Raw genomic sequence first — 21,749 nt, 5'->3', positions numbered from 1 at the left:
GTAAATGAATGGGCACGGCTGTGTTATAATAGAACATCACTTGTAGGCACTGAAATTTTGTATAATTTTCAGACGTTACATTTCTTCTTCTTTTGATTTTTTCCCCACCATTTAAAAATGTAAAAACCATTCAGGGAGGGGTGCATATATAAAAACAGGAGGCAGGCCAGATTTGTTCTGTGAGGCATAGTTTGTCAACCCGTGTCCTAGGCACTTGGGATATATCAATGAACAAAATGGACACAAAATTTTTTCCTAGTTCTAATGAAAAGAATCTCATTGATCTTTCTACCTCTGCTTGGAAAGACTGTAAGTCTCAGTAATTCTACCCATGCCAAATTAGAATTTTAACTTTCCATAATAAGGCTTAAGAATTTAAGTAGCAATCTCAGGAAAGTAAAGAGTAATTAATTTAAAAAGTGAATGAGCTGCTCATTTTTTTCAAGCATACTATATAGAGAACCAACTAACATAGATTGGTCATTATTCAGAAGAGTTTAAATATCATTTGTATGATATTTTAATGATTTCCAGTAGGAAACTAGTCAGGTACATTTAACACATTGCTAAGATTGACGTGCATATATCCAGCAGACTAATCAAAGCACATAAATGAACACGTGAACAATTATTTTTCTAAATGCTGTCCTATATCTGCAGCTGCTTTGATCAAAGGTATGTGTTGTTAGGACTCCTGGCTTCCAAGTGAGCTAGCTGCAGGAGTACATCGGTAGTACCTCCCTGCCTTCTCCAAAATGAGGAAGCACCAGAGGAGTACTCCTGCTATTGCAGATTCGGTTTATGAGTCTATCTCCCTCAGCAGATCAAGTGCCCGCCCTTGACCTAGAAATGTGAGTTCAATTTGAGTTGATATTGGTCTTAAGTGTAATTGAGGTGGACACTTAGGATTTGGTCAGTTAAGTGTGAATTGACAAAGCCAATGTTGAAATAAAAGTGGAGGTTATTTTAAAGATGATTGATACACACAGTGTTGTTTACCAACCGCAATAGTAACTGTCACTGTGGAGTAACGACCATGAGGTCGACATGTTACTTACTTATATATGCTAGTCCTTGTAACATTCTTCTCATCTTTTTAAATATTAGGAAATTGAGGCTCGGAGAAGATAAATACTTTGTCTAATTATCTGGATAGGATTGAGTTGGGAGTCGGTTATCATCATCTGAAGAACACTCCCTTGTTGTGAGTGTGTATTATAGATATGGTTTATACAGAAAGTAAACTCTACTCTACACCTTCCATATCTTTGTTTTACCACATCACAGAAGAGATTAAAAGTTACAACTTTCTAATGCTTCTTCAAACCCACCCAAACAAAAGAAGTGAGAGGGATACTTTGGAAAGCTAATATTCTTTCCCATTGGTCTACCGGACTTAATTATTAGTTCTGAGATTAAGGGGCTATATAATGGGGTTGCTGAGATTTTTCACTATAAATTTAACTTACTAAAAATACAATGAGCCAACATATTTTAAATAAATCAATAAAAATAAGAACTTTCAATTTAACTATGAAAAATAGTTGTGAAAATAAAAAACAAAATAAAACAAAGCCTAGAAGCTTGAGTTTAAACCAAGAGGTTTTTTCCCTAGATTTCTGTGCACTAGTGGAGTACTAGAGCGGTGTTAGCTTTGTTTCTGTGAGGACAATAGAAAGCTATTCATGTTGGTGATACTTACAGGTGATAAATACAACAGGTAGAAGCCAGAATTATAAAAATGCCTGTATACTCTAATAACATAAAATAAGGTTACCCCAATTGGAAATTTATTCTGTTTATATTTTGTTTCAAGAAAATCATTTTAACAATTGTTTGCCATAAATGTTTATACCTTCTGTCATTCACTTAGAATTTCAGAAAATATATTTATTGTTATGTCCTTTCCATTAACTTCCAAGATAATTCATGATGCATGAATTACTAATGATGATTTCTTTAAACACACACACACACACACACACACACACAACACCATTATGATATGGGCAGGAGAACGAGTTAACCAGAGGAAGGACTCTCAGTTGTAACATAGAAGAAACAGTGAATATGTCTATTTCACTGTGAATATTAAAATGGCCTATCTAGTCACAAACAATATTAATGAAAATAGGGTTAGAACTGTTTGCAACATGAGAATTAAAGCAGATATATACTAGAGAAAGCCAACAATTGTAGGGAAATAAAAATAGTGAATGTTTATGATGCAAAGAGAGAAAATAAATCATAGGGAAGTAAAAAAAGAAGAAAAAGCAGCAGTAAGGGAAATACAAGGAAATATGGGCAATCAAAGAAATTATTAAAAGATAAACCATCTGAAAAAGAAAGAAAAAGAGGACTAGCAGTGCAGGAAGATGGACAAAGAAATTCTAGAGCCTGGAGAGTAGGTGGTCAATAATTGTTGGACAAAGAAGTACAAATTTAGAAGCATTTAAGTCACTACATACCCAACAAATATAGTTTACAAGTTTATTGATGGTGTTCCATTGAAGAAAGGAAAGTCCATCCTTAAAAGAAACAAAAAAGATTGTTTCCCTAAGGAGAAAAAAAGGTCGATCATGATATCTTCACTCCTATAATTCAATTCAGTTCAGCAATTATGTATTTGTAATCTGAGTTAATCAAGATGTTTTAGTAAAAACTCTGTGTCCTTGTGCTAGGTAATGCAGTAGTTTCGGAAGTGTCAGAGTTCAAAGGGGACAGTCTGCTATTCCAATAGGAGGAGATGAAAATACAGCTGCATTCCTTGTAAAATCATCTTAATTTTCAGTAAAATTGGAACTGGCAGCAGACCTGAGAAGCAAGGGGGCCTTCACAACCTTGGGCAGCTTTTCTAAATCCACGCCTACCACTGCACCACCCCACAGTGGGAACTTGGCACGATGCGTTGCAATATACCACTAACAAGAAGTTCTGCTGCGAAATATCCCCCACGTTTGCACTGAACATAAATATATCATCCACCAAGCCCTGAGCTAGGTTCTGAGATGCAGAGCTAAACAAGACAGACACATTGCTGACTTTGTGCAGTTGACACTATAAGGAAAAAGAATAAAGAATGACACAAATCAATCAGACTGGTAACACACGCTGCAGATTAGCAACTTCCATGCGGTAACATATAACTGAGTCCTATCACCTCACTGGGAAGACCAAAGAAGACTTTACAAAGATATTGAAGATGAGCCTTGACAGATGAGCTCTCCAGAGTGATGGGTCTGGAGGAAGGTGTGAGCCCAGGAAAAGCAGAAGCTGGGAGAAGAGCGTGAGCACCAGGCAGAGAAAAGTTTGGTAGCTGGGAGAAGAGCGTGAGCACCAGGCAGAGAAAAGTTTGGTACCTTCCAGGAACTGAGAGAAAGTGTGTGCGGCTAGGGCTTATGTGGAAAGGGTTGTTGAAATCAAACAGGAAGTCGTAGGCCTTGCTAAGTGTTATCCACGACATGGCTGAATTCCATAGTGGAAAAATCAGCATTTTTTTTTTATTTGAACTGGGAAAATAAGCAATAGTATGGTAGAAACATAAACCTAGTAGGAGTCCTAGCTCCACTTTAGCTGAGCCCCGCAGCAGTAAAATGAGTTAATAATTGTAGTTCTACCTGCCAGGATTTTGGTAAGGATAGGCTGAGACAATGATAAAACCACATACACAGAAAATGCTATTTAAAATCAACTTATTAATTTTCAAAGATACAATAAGCAAAATTTACCTGAATACACTTTTGCCTATCAAGAAAACTGTTGACTATATCTGTGATTTCACTGAAGCACAGAATTAGTCAGAGACTTTTCAGACCGGATGAATGAAGTTGAAGGAACCCGGAGGTGAACACAAGGGCATCAGAAGGGAGTGGGAAAATTAGACTTTCTGATTGCTCTCAGAAATTTATTTGTAATTCTCCAAAGGGAAAATGATGGCCTTTAGTCCCTCTTCTTTTTAATCTCATAAACTCAAGCTTAGACGCTTCATTTTGCTGTCCCCAAGCCCGTCACATGCATATGTCAGATGCTGGGCTCCCAGTGCGCCTGTGAGCGGGTTGGTAAATTGCACCTGCACAGGGACTCGGAGCTTCCTCAGAGCTCAGCTGGGCCACCGTATGGAGACTGGCTCACTGGAGGCGGCAGAGAAGTGAACTGAAGAATTACAGTCGGTTTCACTTCCCTGCCTTATGTGCCTTCAGGTGCCTCTGAAGACAGGCCAGTGAAATGGAGAGGAGAAGGAGGAGAGACAGCACCCATGTTAGAGAAGGAAGAGTCCTTGTGAATGTAGAGACATTGCAGAAAAATGTGGATAGACGGAGGTGTGTACGTGTGTGTGTGTGTATCCACAGACAGAGTGTGTATTGCTGGGTACCAGCTTCAGGTTTTCTGTACAGTGATTTCTGAGATGTGCTTTTAGTAGCCAAAGGTCTATTTTGTATGTGAGAATGGGAGCTGGACAGTCAACAATTCAGTCTGGCACTGAGTGAGGAATGACTGGGTTGGGAGGGTCAGTTTTTCCCCAGAAAGAAAATAACCACGTTTGTAAATCCTGCCTAGAACAAAGCGGCAGACCACTGTATGGCCCTGATTTTTAGGCCCCCTCGAAACCAACCACACCAGAACATCCTGGGCAAATGGAAAGGATTAGAAGAGAGAATGTAATATCTGTGAGTCAGAGACAGAAACTTTGAAGGAAAAACTTTAGTGCTTTAATATGCACACTAGGACCTTAGCACTTTCTACCTCACATGCATTAAAAGGGGTTCATTGATGCCGCAAAGGATCCCAGACAATATTGGTGTATTATATAGAGGCAGAAGTGTGTGCCTCGTAGCAGAGACCAGTTGGGTGGATTGGTTACCATGACAACTGTACCACTACTGTCAGTGGCAATCCCCGTAATCTCCCTGTTTTAAGGTTTTTACAAGTGTTCCCTCCAAAATGACATTTGTAGGTAGGGACTACAAAGTAAGGCTAGGAAATATACATATATGAATAAAAGAGAAAATGGCATAAGAGGAGGTTACAAATAAAATGGTTATGTTATAATGCAAACATCTTAAACAGTTCTATAGCATAGTAATTAAGACCTAAAAGTCACACAGACGTGGGTCAAATCCCACCTTGACCACTTACAAGCTGGCTTTCTTTGGGTGATTTACTTAATTTATTTTCAGATTGCTTATCTATAAACTGTACATAATAATACCCACTTCATTTGGCCAGTTCTGAATGTTGGAAGAAAGTACGTGCAACATTTTACATAGCGCCTGGCTATGAATACTTTATAATCAGTAGCTTTTGTTTTTATGAGAATAGTTCTATTTATATCTAATTTGCTTTTCTGTTCACTTGTTAGCACTCCTGAGTCCATACAATATGTTCTTTCTAGAACTGGGTTATCATAGCATGAATCCCAAGTGCGGCTCTGATAGTGATAATGTTTCTGCTGAAAGTGTCCATTTTATACACCTCGGAATGAACTACAGAACTTAGGCCAGTCTTGGAGTCTGTTCCATCGTCTTGATCTATCCATGTCAGCAACTGGGAGAGTTAGAGAAATCATGGTGGATTCATGTTGAATGACTTTGTTGAGATATAATTTACATAATATACAATTCCTTTTAAAGTGTAAAATCCAGTAGTTTTAGTATATTCAGAGTTGTACAACCATCAGCACAATTAATTTTAGAACATTTTTATCACCCCCCTAAAAGATCCTGTATCTATTAGCAATCAGACCCCATCTCCCTTCTGCTCCCCCTCAGCCCTAGGCAACCACTAATCTACTTTCTGTCTCCAGAGACACATAGAATTGCTTGTTCTGGGCACTTCAGATAAACGGAATCACACAATTTGTGGTCTTTTTTTCTGGCTTCTTTCATGTAGCATAATGTTTTCAAAGTTCATCCATGATGAAGTATGTAATAGTACTTCATTCCTTTATGGCTAAATAGTTTTCTACTGTACAGATATGCCACATTTTATGTATCCATCAATTGATGGACATTTGGGTTCTTTCCACTTTTTGCTTATGAATAATGTTGTTATGAACAATTTGTGTACAAGTTTGTATATGGACTTATGTTTCTGTTTCTTTTGGGAATACACGTGGGAGTGGAATGGCTGGGTCATATGGTATTCAGTGAACAATGAACAAATGTTTCACCTTTTGAGGAACTGTGACGTTGTTTTCCAAAGCAGCTGCACCACTTCGCATTCTCACCAGCAGTGTATAAAGGTTCCACTTTCTCCACATCCCCACCAACGCTTTTTGTCTTTCTGACCACATTATGGCTGTGAAGTGCTAGCTGACTGTGGTTTGCATTTCCTTAATGGCTAACGATGTCAAGCACCTTTTCACGTGCTTATTGGCCACTTGTTTCGTTTATTTTGCTTTGAAAAATGTCTAGTCAAATCCTTTAGCCATTTCTTAGTTGGGTTATTTGTCTTTTTCTGATTGAGTTATGAGTCTTTTAAGGATTTTTAAAAGATTTTATTTATTTATTTATTTATTTGAGAGAGAGAGCACAGAGGCAGAGGGAGAAGCAGACTCCCTGCTCAGGGGCTCGATCCCAGGACCCTGGGATCATGACCTGAGCTGAAGACAGCCGCTTAACCAGCTGAGCCACCCAGATGCCCCAGGGATTTTTAGTGGTGTTTCCTGTGCTCCTAGATCACAGCCAGGACCCATCTTCTGCAGAAATTGGTGCTGTAGCTGACAAAAATGAAAAGAAAATGCATGCAGATTGTATGGTGGAAAACTCTCCGGATACTTTTGTATGACACATATGTCTGTTACTAAAACTCTTGGTGTTGGGTGTGACTGAAGACAATATCTGTGGGCGATTTTGTTGTTGTTTTGTTTTCTTCTTTGTGTGATTATTCTGGCTTTAGGTTGATTTAGGCATTATATTTCTCAACCGATAGTTTGGATCGGTTTAGCAAAACTTTTATTCAAAAAAATATATCCATTACTTAATTAATTTATTTAAATTTTCTTAGAGGTACAGAAGACACTTCTATTCAAACTGTGTTTATACAATAATTATTTTAGGGAAATGAGGTGAAATTTTTTGGTTGCCAAGACAATGAGAACTCAAAATAGCCACTGCAGAAGAAAAAATACATAAAAAGAAAAAGAAAAAACCCTGCAAAACAGATGCTTTCAATTGGAAGGGGATGCAAAAGTGTTCCTTATGGGGCTCAGCAGGAAACAGGACAGCCCAGGATTTTTGGTCATGGGTGGGATTCAGCTAAAGGCTTCACGACACATATCCCCAAGGTGGTTTCTGCCCTGGAAAAGCTAAATTTGACATAATAACTTGCCTACTTTCATCTTCCTTTGCTACAGTCTCCTTGCAGTTTTCCTCAGGGATAAAAAATACCTGCTACTCTTGACAAGAAATTACACTTAGGCCTCTTAGTAGGTTAGGTGCTGTTACTTCACAACTGTTGGTGTGAGCGTATGGATATGGAAGAACGTTCGGCAAATCGCTTCCCAGACTTAATGTTTATGCTTCTGGATGGACAATTTCTGTTTTGATTATGAATCTCTTTGAACAATCAAATGTTTGCTTTCTGTTAAGGTTTACAGTCTCCACTACATAACAAAGACTACTCCAGATCTCTGACTCCTGTCATAGGTCTGGGTACCAAGTGGTAGGAATTTTAACGTGGATTTCTTTATCTAGATACAAAGTGTTATCAAAGGTATAGGATAATTTTATAGTTTCTAGTATGCACTGCCAACACATCCCAAGAAAGCAGGTAACCTCTCTAAATTAATCATTTGTATCTGTGTTTAAAAGGCAGGCATCTCCTTCCCTCTGTGGAAGTCGTACTCACACAGAGAAGATACTAATTCTAGGCAGTCGCTTCAGTATCTCTGGAAGCTAACAAACTTCAGCTGTCACTCAGACACTCTTACATTCAAAATCTGGAGAGAGAGAGAGAGAGAGCAGACAAAGCAAAGCTGAAATATGCAAACATCACTCTGATGCGCTCAAATAAATTCCAGGTTTGTGTTTTCTCCAGACGGAGAAAGCGGCAAACTACACCGGCAGCGAGCAGTCTAAGTAAAACCCTATTCCAAGGAAGGGGCACCCACTGTACAGAGAGGAGCCCCTCAAGCCTTCCACCAGCCTCATCAAACTGAGAGCCCAAGTTCCAGAAAATGATAGTCTTTTTGACCTAGAAAGAATAATTCTCAACTCAGAAAGATGTGTCTGGAAAATGCTTCACATTTTTTTATGGCAAGGAAACTACAGAGTCTCAAAGCATAAGAAACATTTAAAATGTGTGAAAGCACAGAGAAATTCATGTCTATGGCTTTATAGACACTAATTAGAGTCTGCCACAAAAGCAAATGTGAATCACTTCTCTGCATTAGCTGTATCTGTTATTATCCCTCCTAGTTGCCCTTCTTCCACTGGAACATTGTTACCCATTACATTTACTGCATACGTACAGGACTTGAACACCAAACAGAGGAGTAGATAAGAAGCCTACCTCCCCATATTCTAAATTCTCCGTATAGAGTATAGATGGAAGGCTGCTATAAAGTAGAGTTATTTTGTGGTAAAATGAGGAAAATGCTTTCTCAGGGTTGTTACGCATGTCTCACCATAGAAGGCCCCTTCTCAAGTGTCAGTTCCCAAAAGTGAGCATGGTATTCATTGGTCTCTTTCTGCCCTGCGTTCCTGTTGGCTGGACAGTTCTAAGGAAAGCTGTATTAGTCGGCTTGAGCTGCCATAGTAGAGTAACACACACTGGATGGCTTAAATAACAGGAATTTGTTTCCTCCCGGTTCTGCGAGGCTGGAAGTCCAAGGTCAAGTTGCCAGCAAGGTTGGTTTCTGGTGATGCCTCTCTTCCTGGCTTACAGACAACAGCCTTTTCTGTGTCCTCAAATGGACCTCCTCTGTGTGCAGAGAGACAGAGTTTTCTGGTGTCTCTTTCTCTTCTTACAAAGACACCAGTCCTATCGGATTAGTGCCCCACCCTGATGACCTCATTTAACCTTAATTACCTCCTAAAGACCCTGTCTTCAAGTACAGTCACTTTGGGGGTTAGGGTTTCAACATATGGATTTGGGGGAAAACACGATTCAGTTTATAACAAGAGCTGGCTTATAACGTGGGATCCAGGAATCAGAAAACAGGTTAGGGAGGCTAACTGAATTGTTACTTTTCAACTAGGCCTATAGGGCAAAGTTATATAGGCAATTGAGCAATGATCCAAGTCAGCAATATATTAATAGCTATCTATTCCAGTAATACAAAGCTGGAAGAGAAAAATATCCTCTCTCCTCAGCCTCATCAACGCCTAAATCAGTAGTTCTCTTAAAAATCAACAATAGAAGGGCGCCTGGGTGGCTCAGTCGGTTAAGCGCCTGCCTTCAGCTCAGGTCATGATCCCAGGGTCCTGGGATTGAGCCCCACATGGAGCTCCCTGCTCAGTGGGGAGCCTGCTTCTCCCTCTCCCACTCCCCCTGCTTCTGTTGCCTCTCTAGCTGTCTCTCTCTCTCTGTCAGATAAATAAATAAAATCTTTAAAAAAAATCAACAATAGAGATTTTAATAAAATATATCTTCCCTAGCCATACCTCAGAGATTCTAAATAAATTGATCTGGAATGTGGACCCAAGAACCTGCATATTTAGCCACATCCCAGGTGTTTTTGTGACTGGTGGTTTTTGGACCACACTTTGAAAATCATGAGACTAAAACAAAAAATTGCTTCTGCTTTCCAATTTGTTACATATCTGTAGAAAATGGGAGAACATGCTAACAGTAATTTACTGAGAGATAAGTTTGAGGGAAATATGTTGCAAAATTAAAGGAAATCTGATAAACTGACATGAGAAAGGGGGAAATGAGTAGTGGGGAAAGTTATTGGAATTACCAGACTCCTAAGGGACTTATTTCCTGATGATGGAATTGGGGTACATACTGCACTAGAGAATTTTCAGAATAATGCAAGCCACACAGTAGAGTGTCCACAATTTGGCCTCAGAGAATGTGGTCAGTTTCCCCAGGATGATTTCTTCCTGCCTGGGAAAGAGCTGATGATTGAAATGGACATTGTCATGGACTGGTTGATTGGGAGGGTCTGGGAGGCTTCCACACAGATCCCCTTTCCAGGGGGAACATTGGGGAGCCTCTTAGCCTCTTGCAAAGCCCTGGAGTTAGGGTTTACTGCAGCATTAGCCCCTCCAGGGTTGGCGAAGCAGCAAAGAACAGAAAGAACTGGCTCCCCACAGGGAGGGAGAGGAAAAAAGGAAGAGGATAAGAGACTCCTATTTCACCCACAGCAGCGGGGTGTCCCTAAACTGGATCCCACAAGCCACACCTCATTGTCTCCACAGCACACACACCCCACCCCGGGCCTGCCTCAGTCCCTTGCTGTTTATCAACCCAAAAGTAAGGGTAACCTTCTTCATTTATCTTAACCCCAGGATGATTTCATAGGATTATTCTTCCCCTCTAATAAAATTCTGGGTCCACTTAGATGGTATCAGCTGAAACTCCCTTTGCTGGAATTGAAGGTGGACGCCTATTTATTGCCATGAATATTCCAAGAGAAGCCTGGAGTAATATATTCGGTTACTAACCAACTTTTCTCACTGTCTTCCCGCATGGCCACTCCTGCAGGGACTCTCCAACTGGAAACAGCCTGCGTGGCGGGAGGCTGGCTCCGGTTCCTCAGAACGAGCTTCCTAGTTTCCCCACGAGAAATGTCTCCCTGGAGTTAAGAGTAATGGATAAAATCAGGCTCTAGACCCTGTGGTAGGATCTGGCCATGGCCCCCCTCGGCATCATCCAGGATGGCTGGACTTTCTTTGGAATGCTGATTTTGTTAATATATTCATTTTGACTGTTAGGTCCTAGACCCTCAGAGACAAGTAATTTTAGCCAACTAAGTGCTATCCTGAACTTGAATTTTCAACATTATTCTGGGATCTCGTGTCTTTCTGCACTTTTTCTTGTGTGGCAGGTACCAGTTTCCCCAGGTCAGGAAGTCACTCTGTCTCTTCGAAAAGCCAGCCAGATGGGCGGGAGAGAGAAGGAGAGAGAGAGAAGTCTCCATAATGAGATTAGTTCTCAGGGGGCAGCATAGTCTAATAATTGAGCTTTATTAGGAGTGTAAATGCAGGCATTACTTAGGAGTCCATCACTAGCGTGAGAGTGACGCTTTATCTCCTTTTGTCACCAAGCTACACAGAGCTTGCATGGCCCCTTGGTGACAGGCTGCATAGAACCACTTCTCTCTTGAACAAGACGAGCTTTCTCCTGTCGCACAAACATTGGCTGTCCCTGCCAGCTCGTTCGGTAGCAAGCCTCTGTGCTAGTGAGCAGCGAGATCCTGTGTCCCACTTGCAGGCATGAGGATTAGTCTAGGAGGTAATACTTGCCACTCAGCTTCCTCACAGGGATGCAGGGAAGGATTAATGAGATGCTATTTCCATTGCAATTTATGCTCTTCAGAAGAAAGGCACTAAGTACTAGGTATTAGAATTAGGGATTATATAGGTAATCAAGCAAAGAAGATATTCAACTGCTTCTAGTTACTAAAGGAAGCTTTAATCTGGGAGGTGTGGAAGGAGGGGAGAAATGCAGTGAGTATAAATTTGGCTGGGAGCCATGGTCCTCATAAAGCAAAGGACCAAGGATGGAGTGTGAGGTGCTATGTACAGGGGACCTGTTCTGGCCCTGAAGGCTTATGATCTCAGGGAGGAGGCCTACATTTTGTGGATTCAGATGAAGGCTTCTTTGTCATATCTACCCCTCCCATCATTAGCCAGTCTACCAGTTCGGTCCCAGAGGAGAGTGGCAAAGGCAGAAGCAAACTACCCCATCCACACACGGGAAGCCATGGTCACGTTTCCTAATCCACCTGGCATTTGTACGTGCCAGGGAGGAATTGTGGAAGAACCCAGCATGCTACAGGAGCGTGGGCGAGGAGTGAGGGGGCGGGAAGATGCTTACAACTGCGATGTGCGAAGCTATGGTCCATAAAGAGGTGGATCTTCTCACAGCCAAACACATAAGCAGTGGCAGAGTTGGAATGTACCATGGTTTTCAGGTTCAGATCTTAAAGTCCTGACTTCTTCCACTTATTATTGTGTGTCCTCAACTATGTTTGCCTTCCTCTGGTAGGATGTGAGACAATTTCAGATGGCACACGAAAAACCATTTTTTAAATGTATTGTAATAATTAGGTTGGGTATTACTACATGTGAGCATGTATTAGAAGTAAACAATTAACCCATGAAGTCCATCATTCATAAATGTGATTGCTCAGAGCAATAATTCTCAGTCGTGCCTGCACGTTAGAGTCACACAGAAAGCTTGCAACAAAACAAAATAAAAAACAAGGCTGAGTCCCACCTTCAGTCCTTAAACCAGAATCTCTGAGAGCTTGCCCTCATCCTAGATACTTTGTGAAAGCTTTCCCAAGTGATTCTAAAGAGCGAGCAGCACTGGAAACCACTAAGGTAGAATGGGATTAAATGTTATTTAAGTGAGCACTTTCAAATAACAGACTAAATAATGTCATAGTGCTTGGATATGGCAAATATCACGAAGCTTTTACATTGTGCTAATAACTGAAATGTGGTAAACTCCTCTCTGTCATGGGGGCTCCCATTCTGTGAGACAATAATAACCCCAAAGAGCAAAGAGAAACATAGGGAAACCCAGTAAAAACCAGGGATGTGGTGAGGTGCCAACAGCAAGACGGATTATGTGGACGTGCTCAAGTAGGCATAAAAGACAAAAGAGTTTGGGGCAGTGCCGAGGAAGGTGGCAGGTTAGATCTGGGTGTTTGTCAGTAAGACCGTTGCCCAAAGTATTACCCTCTGACTCCTCCACCTTATAGTTCAGAAACATGGATTTCCCTCTTCCCCTTTGGCCTTCTGACTCCTTACCATGCTCACTGACTGGACCTTAAAACAGATGAGAGAAGACAAACAAACAAAAAGGATGATAAAGGATCAGTAATGATTTCTTGAAGGTGGGACTACCAGTGACTCTTTTCACCCATTCGTTCTTTTGTTTATCATTTCTTCATTCATAAAAGAAGCATTTATTGACTACCTACTGTATACTAAGTCCTTTTTGCTTGTAAATATAGTCAGACTTTTTCTCAGCGAGCATGAATTGTCTTTATGATATGACCAAACAAATCTTAAAGTTACTTCCATCTTAGAAAAACTGAATAGTGTATATGACTGACCATTCTCTGGTCAACACACAGCCCGGCTCATGGTGGTAGGAAGAGGGGCAGCTCCAATGTCAGAAGATGGGAAGCTAAGGCATTTCCAATTATTCCTGACCCTGAATATCACGGGGCGGGGGGGCTGCTAGAAAACCCTGGAGACATTTCCTCTGTGAGATAGAGGAAATAAAACCCATCTTGAGGCACTGGAAAAGATGCCCAAGCCCTTTTTCCTCTATTCTTTCATCTGTTAAATGGGGATAATGATACTTTGTGTTTACCCACCTCAGAGAGGCATTATCAGGTCTATTTAAAGGCTCTTTCGATGAAAGCTGCTGTGTAATTACCAAGAACAGCTATGATAAAGAAACCTAAATACAACAGCAAATCAGCTGGAACAAATTCTCAAGGGAGTTTACTTCTCTGGAAAAATTTAAGAAAAGGGTAGCAGCTCTCCTCTGGGGACTTTTGGGCACCATTCTAGCTGGGAGTTTAGGGAAGGCTAGCTGATTTTCAAAGCCTCCTCCTGGCCAAACACTCAGGATCTTCCTCTGCTTACTTTTCCCCATGGTCTAAGCAGTTTCCATCTGAAATTCCTCTTTCAAGTTTTTTTAGACCTTAACTCAGAAACTCGTTTATCCCTGAAGAAAATTGCAAGCAAGGCATTTACCAGGGAGAGAGAAGGAGAGAGAAAGGGGAAGTTATAACGTGGGGAGAATGTGCCCCTTATAGACGATAGGTAATGGGGAATTCTATGATAGTCTTTAAGAAGAGGGCTGAAGTAGTCGATCGTGAACGTCAGGCTTTGCTGAAGTTCGTTTGACAAAGTTATGGAGGGTCGATTCAACGGGAGCAGGAGCACAGAAAGCAGGGACAGCACTCCTCCGTCAGCTCAGGAGAGAGCCAACCCGGTTGATTCAGGCTAACAGCAGTTTGGAATATAGAGATAGGCTGAAGAAACATTACAGCTGCCGAATCCATAGGACTTGGCAAAACATCGAAGATAGCAAGAAAATGGAAGAAGAATCAAGATTATTGTGAAACTTGGTGACTTGGATAAGGTGTGGTGACATCCTCAACAGAGAGAGAGCAGACCAGAGAATGAGCAGGTTGAACTTCTTAATGAGACCTGGCTCCACACCACTGTGGGAAAACCGATGGTTTTATATTTTGGTGAAACTTACTTATGCAGTGAAGATTCTGGCTATTTATAAATGGTACAACCTATGGTTTCTGAAAGACTTCTAAGCGATATAAGAAAAAGCCAAATTCCAGTGAGTGATTTTCACATGAGTGATTGATAAGGTTAATAAGTATGCATAATAATAACAATCATTTATCGATTGATTACCATGGGAACTACGTAAATATTTTCCATATGCAACCCAAATGTCAGCTCGTGGCTTCCCAGATCTGGTAAAAACTATTCCAAACCCCACCAGCCTCATGGTCTATGGAAATCCCAAACCCATCCTCACTTCTCAGAATCCCTGGGGGCTTGCATCTCCCTGCCTTTTCCCACCCCCCAGACCAGATGTGAAATTTCCCATTCACTCACTGCTCCTGTAAAATGCCGAGCCATCATAGGCGTAGTGAAGTCCATTGAAATTGGGTTATGTCAGAGGTATCAGTTGTTCTCTCCCTTCACTAGGCAGAGACGCTCATTTCCAAGGCGTCATCAACACAAAGTACTTGCCATTTGTTAAAGGGACTGGCTCTGGAAGGTGGTTTTATTCACAAGTAGCAACCACTTATTTTCCTATCACACTTAACCCTTGTGACATTCCCACTCTACAGATGAAGCGACTAAGGCTTGAAGAGGTGGAATACCAGCCCAAGGATATAAACCTCTGAAGTGGCAGAAAGAGAACTTAAATCCAGGTCTGGCTGACTCTTACATTAAAATTAACGTGGCCTTTAGAGGATGGGATTATATACTCCAGTTTACTTTGCCACTTCAAAACCGCTTAGTTTTTCCATCAAATCTCTGTTTCAAAAAAAAAAAAAAAAAGACTATATATTCCTAAACACCATATATGAGGGATTCTAGAGTAAAAACCCCAATGAGTTAGTATTGCTTCAGAGAGAACAAGTTAGGATAATTAAAATATCTAAACAATGGAAATACAGTACTGTTATTTTTAAGTAATAAAACTGGGATGGGGACATAGGCCACTAGCTTGTCAAACCTGCAAATTACACGAAGAAATAGCTAAAAAACACTCATGAGGGCAATAAGGAGGAGGATGGTAATGATAGCATTTATCTAGCACTACTATAAACACTTTGCGTATATTATTTAATTTAATTTTTAAAAAACCCCATGCCTTAAGTCTGTTGGTATCCCTATTTTATAAATAAGGCTAAAAAGGGGAAAGAGGCTAGGCCAAGGTCATGCATCTCAAAAGAGCTAAAGCCAGGGGCACCTGAGTGGCTCAGTCGCTTGAGTGTCTGACTCTTGGTTTCAGCTCAGGTCCTGACCTCAGGGTTGTGGGATTGAGCCCCTGCTGGACTCTGCACTGAACAGAGAGCCTGCTTGGGATTCTCTCTCCCTCTCCCTCAGCCCCTCCATCTGCTCACTTGCTCTCTCTAAAAAAAATAAAATAAAATAGACCTGGGGTCTTGCCCAAATTGTAGGACTTATACCCTTAACAACTTAACAACCAGGCCCCCTGCTTCAAGAATCATGATGTTTTCAATAGATGTCCCCTCTAGGATGGAAGTCAGTGCCATGAGGGACAAGGAATTTATCCCTCTTGTTACCACCATTAGCACTAGTGTTTAGAACAGTACCTGGAACATAGTAGGAGCTCAGTTAATAACTGCTAAATAATAAGTGAATTGAAACAAGATATCTAAGTCAGTAGAGAATATAAAAACGTTTAAAAATAGCCACACGTTGATGTTTAAAATATTTTTTTAAAAGATTTTATTTATTTATTTGACAGAGATAGAGACAGCCAGTGAGAGAGGGAACACAAGCAGGGGGAGAGGGAGATGAAGAAGCAGGCTCATAGCAGAAGAGCCTGATGTGGGGCTCGATCCCATAACGCCGGGATCACGCCCTGAGTCAAAGGCAGACGCTTAACTGCCTGTGCCACCCAGACACCCCGATGTTTAAAATATTTAACCACAAGAAGTATAGGATAGGAAAAAACCTGGCTTGAAAACATTTGGTTTTTTTAAAAAATCTGTATTCATGGTCCTCTGGAAGCTGAACAGGAGCCCAACACTGCACTGTGACCTCTAAAAGACTACTGTAACTTTAGAAAGCCTTAAAATATATATTACATATATCCTTACATATATGTAAATATACATCATATCACATCATATTGGTTATTTTGTGTACAATGCTGGTCACATCTTAAAAAGTGGACAACAATAGTGTAGAGATATTCAAAGGAGGTGAGTATAATGGTAGGGAAAACGGAAACTTTCTCAGAAAGAAATGATGATTTTCCACACAGAATAGAGAAGACAGGGCAACTATCTTGCAATATTTGAAGTGCTACCAAAGATAGGCACTTGCTCTTTTTTTTCTAGAAAACTTAGATAGATATTCAGCTCAGCATAAGGTAAAAAAAATATCTTTAACACAACTGTCCAACATTTTTCAACAATAAAGTGGATTTGAAAAACCAAAGTCCATTTTGTTATAAATTGCCAAATTGATAAGAATAATTACCTATGAAAAAACTATTAAAAGATTTCTACTTTATAGGGAGAGGGGGACCAAGTCAGTGACCTCAAGCCTGGCTATATGCTTGTTAGAATCAACTGGAAGACTGTGAAACATTATTGATTTTTAAGGCATCATCCCAATTGAATCATAATCTCTGGGAGTGGGCACCCGAGATTTTAGATCAAGAATCTAAATTTTGTAATCCCCTCCAGTGATCCTGGTGACTCGCCAGGCTTGGGGATCACTGAACTAGATTACTTCAAAGTTCTTTTCTAACTCTCTGATTTAATGATTCCTAGAAGATTGCAGAATGTTTTCTTTAATAAATAAATGAGACAGATTTGTAATCTGTAAAATGAATTAAGTCTAAATTGCCAGCAGACCACCTGATTTATTCAACAGGTTAAAACTCTCCTTGCAATCTAGTTAATGAAAATTTTTCCCATGTATCATGGAAAGGTAAACTTTATCTGGCCTGTTTCCCAATTATTAAAGTTCCAAATCACTGAAATATAAATAAATGAGACTTTACCGTACTTAGAACACCAGTATGATGAAAAATTTGTTTACACCAAGAGGTTTTAGGTCATCCTTCAATCATTCATCCCTGGAACCAAAGTACATATGCGTGCGAGCACACGTGCACACATACACGCACACGCACGCACACACACACACAAATGTGACACATGGTAAATGTTGGGCAATTACTGAGATGGAACAAAGGAGACCTTCAAATTCCATCGCCTTTTTAACCTTATATTTTTCTAGGCAAGAATCTGGGAAGCCAAATCAAAGGCATCTAAATAATGTTATTAATCATGATATGCCAAGCACTTTGTCTGTAATTCCTTGTCTTTTAAATACATTACTTTGGTCTAGGTGGTGCTAAATTGAGGAGTAAAAGGGAGTATTTTAAAATTATTAACAAATCTGTAGAGACCATATTCACTTTGGCTAAATTGGTTCCCTATGGAAAGAGCTTCTAAAAAGTATACCAGGTAGCCAGATGAAGGAACTCTAATTATTGCAAAAGGGCTACACCTGTAGATTTTTTCCTAATCTAAAATTAAACCTGTAAGGCTCTGCTGCAATTATTTAGAAAAGAATAATTGAAACCCCCTTCAGCAAGTTAATTCAGATTCTCCTAATTTTACTTTTCTGGTTCACAGGGTATCTTTTTTATCATGGTGTTTCCAAATTGAAGCTCACACACATCAAATAAATAGCATGATAATCAGAGGTTTCAATATCCAATACACATTCATTATTATCTGTCATTATTGTCAGTGTCACTATTATAATTGCACATTGTAAAAAGAATGGAAGCTTTTCCACAGGAATTATTCACGTGTATTACTTTCTAGGAGTAATTGAATAGTTGACATTGCATTTATATCAAAGTAAAATATGTGATGGTTTTTCTCATTTGTTTTATTCTTAAGAAACAAGAAATGTAGAGTGATCTCTATTAGTGCCCTTTATTTGGATCCAGAAAGTTTCAGTTTTATGTATTGTCCAGATGTATATTTTCTTCTAATAAGGCTCAAAAGATATCCAATATGATTAAAGTGATAATTTTCTATGAACATATAAGATAACAACTGGGTAGTGAAGTCCTTTTAATTAGCTTGTATTTATATACATGAACTCAATAAGAATCTCAATGAAAAATATTACTTTTCTTTTTTAACTATTTAATCAGGTTTGGTATGTTGAAATGAAGCCCACATTGTATTGCCAATATCTACAGATTAATAATAATTTACTTTAGGGGTGCCTGGGTAGCGCAGTCGTTGAGCGTCTGCCTTCGGCTTGGGGCGTGATCCCGGCGTTCTGGGATCAAGCCCCACATCAGGCTCCTCCACTGGGAGCCTGCTTCTTCCTCTCCCACTCCCTGCTTGTGTTCCTGTGTTCCCTCTCCTGCTGGGTGTCTATCTCTGTCAAATAAATAAATAAATAAAAATCTTTTAAAAAAATAATTTACTTTAGGGTTTACACAGAACTTTCACTTCATCATTTTATGTAATCCTCATGACAATCCCTTGAAGAAGCAAGTCAGATACTATTAATCTATTTAAAGATGAGAAAACAGAGGCTCCAAAAAGCCAAGTAATTTATACAAAATTACTCTGCTGAATAGAAAATTAGCCGTAGAGGGGCTCCTGGGTGGCTCAGTCAGCTGAGCATCTGACTTCGGCTCAGGTCATGATCTTGGGGATCCTGGGATCGAACCCTATGGTGGGCCCTACTCACCAGGGAGTCTGCTTCCCCCTATCTTTCTACCCCTCCTCCTGCTGGTTCTCTCTCTCTCTCTCAAATAAATAAATAAAATATTTTTTTAAATTTTATTTATTTATTCGACAGAGATAGAGACAGCCAGTGAGAGAGGGAACACAAGCAGGGCGAGTGGGGGAGGAAGAAGGAGGCTCCCAGGGCAGGAACCTGATGTGGGGCTCGATCCCCATAACTCCGGGATCACGCCCTGAACTGAAGGCAGATGCTTAACCGCTGTGCCACCCAGGCGCCCCATAAAATCTTGATTTTAAAAAAAAGAAAAGAAAATTAGTCCTAGAATCCTGGTCATCTGGGTCTTAATCAGAAGTTATGGTAAATTACAAGTTAAAAAAATGTTAAAAAATATATTTGATTTTAGAAAGATCCTAGGCCTGGTAGCATTAAGAGGCCTGAGTCTAAACACTGTTTATGCCATTTTATTCTACTATGGAAGCCTTCTAACGTCCCTGTAAAATGGAGTTATTTCTGTGGCTTTAAGGCTGTTTTGAAAGTCAATGGAGACAATGGGGAGAAAAACACTCGCGTGTGTCCTGTGAGTCCGTGCGTTCTTTCTTCTGCCGTCTGCTACTTCTCACATGCTTTATCCGATTTTGGGTTTCTATGTGATTCACCATCACAAGGTAGAGTTTTAAACTTTATTTAGACTTAAATAATATCGATACTGAGTTAGAAGATTGAGTGACACAACTTTAGAAACAAAATAATCCAAGGGAAATGCCATTACTAAGTTTCATGAATGATAATACGAACATAGTAATGCAAGATTTAAAATGTGCTTTCACTCACTACAAGGCCATACATGATGACCTTAAAACACGACTCCGTCGCAGAAAACACACAACCAATGAGGGTAGGTAGAGTTTCCTCTCCTTCCATGTAATTCTTCATCACCTTCCCTGAGGAGGCTGGATGGTTTAGAGATTCATCTTAGTTGATGTGGAGGCTTTCATTGCTGCTATGCTAGCTAGCCCTTTGAATCATGTCATTGTTGGCAGGGGTGAAGGTTGTTACCATTTGCCAACTGTTCAGTGGCTTAGGTACCGGTAGTCTCAGGCCAGTTCTTAGAGGACAGATGGCAGCGAGTGGCTCTTTGGGCAGAGAGAACAAAGACTCTAGATCCTTTCCTCATCTGCAGAGATGGTCCATCTAAATTGCTGTTGGAAATCACCAATGTGGATATGTCCGGGGAAGCTGGCCTTATCAGTTAATGGAACAACCCTACGACTGTTATTAAGTCATTCATTTCTCTCCATTTGTCATTCATGAAACACATTTTAAAAGCAGTACCTTTATTTAAATACTAAAACAGAGATTTAATTATATTGCTTTGGTCACACTACCACTTCCCTGAGTCCTTTCCTCTTCTGTGTAACCACAGATACTGGTCTACCTGCCCCCACCACAGTCTGGCAGCACACAGATGTGTCCTGTCATGACAGCCACGAATGGCGCCTTCCAGCTGAACAGGAAACGGTCTCCACAGGGTCCCCGATAGCAGCAACCTAAAAAAGAGTATTTGCTCTCATCTCGACTTGTCTTATACTCACACAGTGGTTGATTATTTGGACTAAAACGACAATAATGAAATAGTCTTACGTTAGTTCTGTAACCATGCATTTAGGAGATTTTATAGCACATCAATTACATATGTTCTCATTTCAGAATAAAAGAAAGCTACTTACTGCACTGAGTTTCCATCACCCCTCTTAGCAAACCCACCCCGATCACTGAAATCCTCATAGTATGGAGCTCTTCGCCATTGCATTCCGGTTTTGTTTCGCAACTACTGGTCTACAAGGCATATGGGTACAGTTCCAAAGTACTTTAAATTCGAAAAGCCGAGGGGGCTTTTTGTTCATGACAAAATTCATATTGCAAGCTGATACTACATTAGGCATCCTTCTGGAAGTAGGACTCCGCCTATCCATGATTCCCTGATAGGAGTTTCTCCAGAAGGTGTTTTTTCTACTGAGGTATATACAATGCATTCAGTGGCACCAGAGTTTCATTAAAGGAATTCTCCTGTTCCTTTCCTTCACATGGAAATGTCATTAACTGCATTAAGTTAACTCTCCGAATGTTAGGTTCTTAACCAACAAACAGTGCTTCTCCACAAGGGCATACTTTGCCGAGCGTCCTTGAATCAGAACGATGGGCTGACTATGTAATAACGGATTCCAGCCGCCACCGTGGGTTGCAATCATATGTAAGAGGAACCCTTTTGTATTTATTGACTTTTTTCCTTCAGTCATGGTTGTTCCGTTTCTTCCACCACCACCTTCAGCCTTTCAGGTAAATGAAAAGTTCAATTATATGTAAAGCGACCGTTAAATCAGCAGGCCCCTCGTGGGGGTCTGGGCCTCCTCTTCCTGCTCCAATAGCGAGTGCGCTCAATCCATTAGCCTTCCTGAGGATCACACATCCATCAGGTCGAGTGTGCCGGCCAGGGTGTGTCGTACAGCTTTTACTGCATATGAGATGTTGCAGGCCTGTTCTCAGGAACTGCCAGGCAGACTGGGAATCACAGTCACGGTTAATAGCAGCGAA

General features: G+C 40.4%; 1 protein-coding gene across 1 annotated transcript in view; it reads left to right on the top strand.

The window, feature by feature from the left end:
• Positions 1–21,749, top strand: part of LOC100474571 (kelch-like protein 14) — a 96,957-nt gene that overhangs the window by 6,169 nt on the left and 69,039 nt on the right. The gene's annotated exons all lie outside the window — the stretch shown is intronic.

The sequence above is a fragment of the Ailuropoda melanoleuca genome, chromosome 14, assembly GCF_002007445.2.
Source record: "Ailuropoda melanoleuca isolate Jingjing chromosome 14, ASM200744v2, whole genome shotgun sequence".
Lineage (NCBI taxonomy): Eukaryota > Metazoa > Chordata > Mammalia > Carnivora > Ursidae > Ailuropoda > Ailuropoda melanoleuca.
This window is presented reverse-complemented; position numbering and strand designations above follow the sequence as displayed.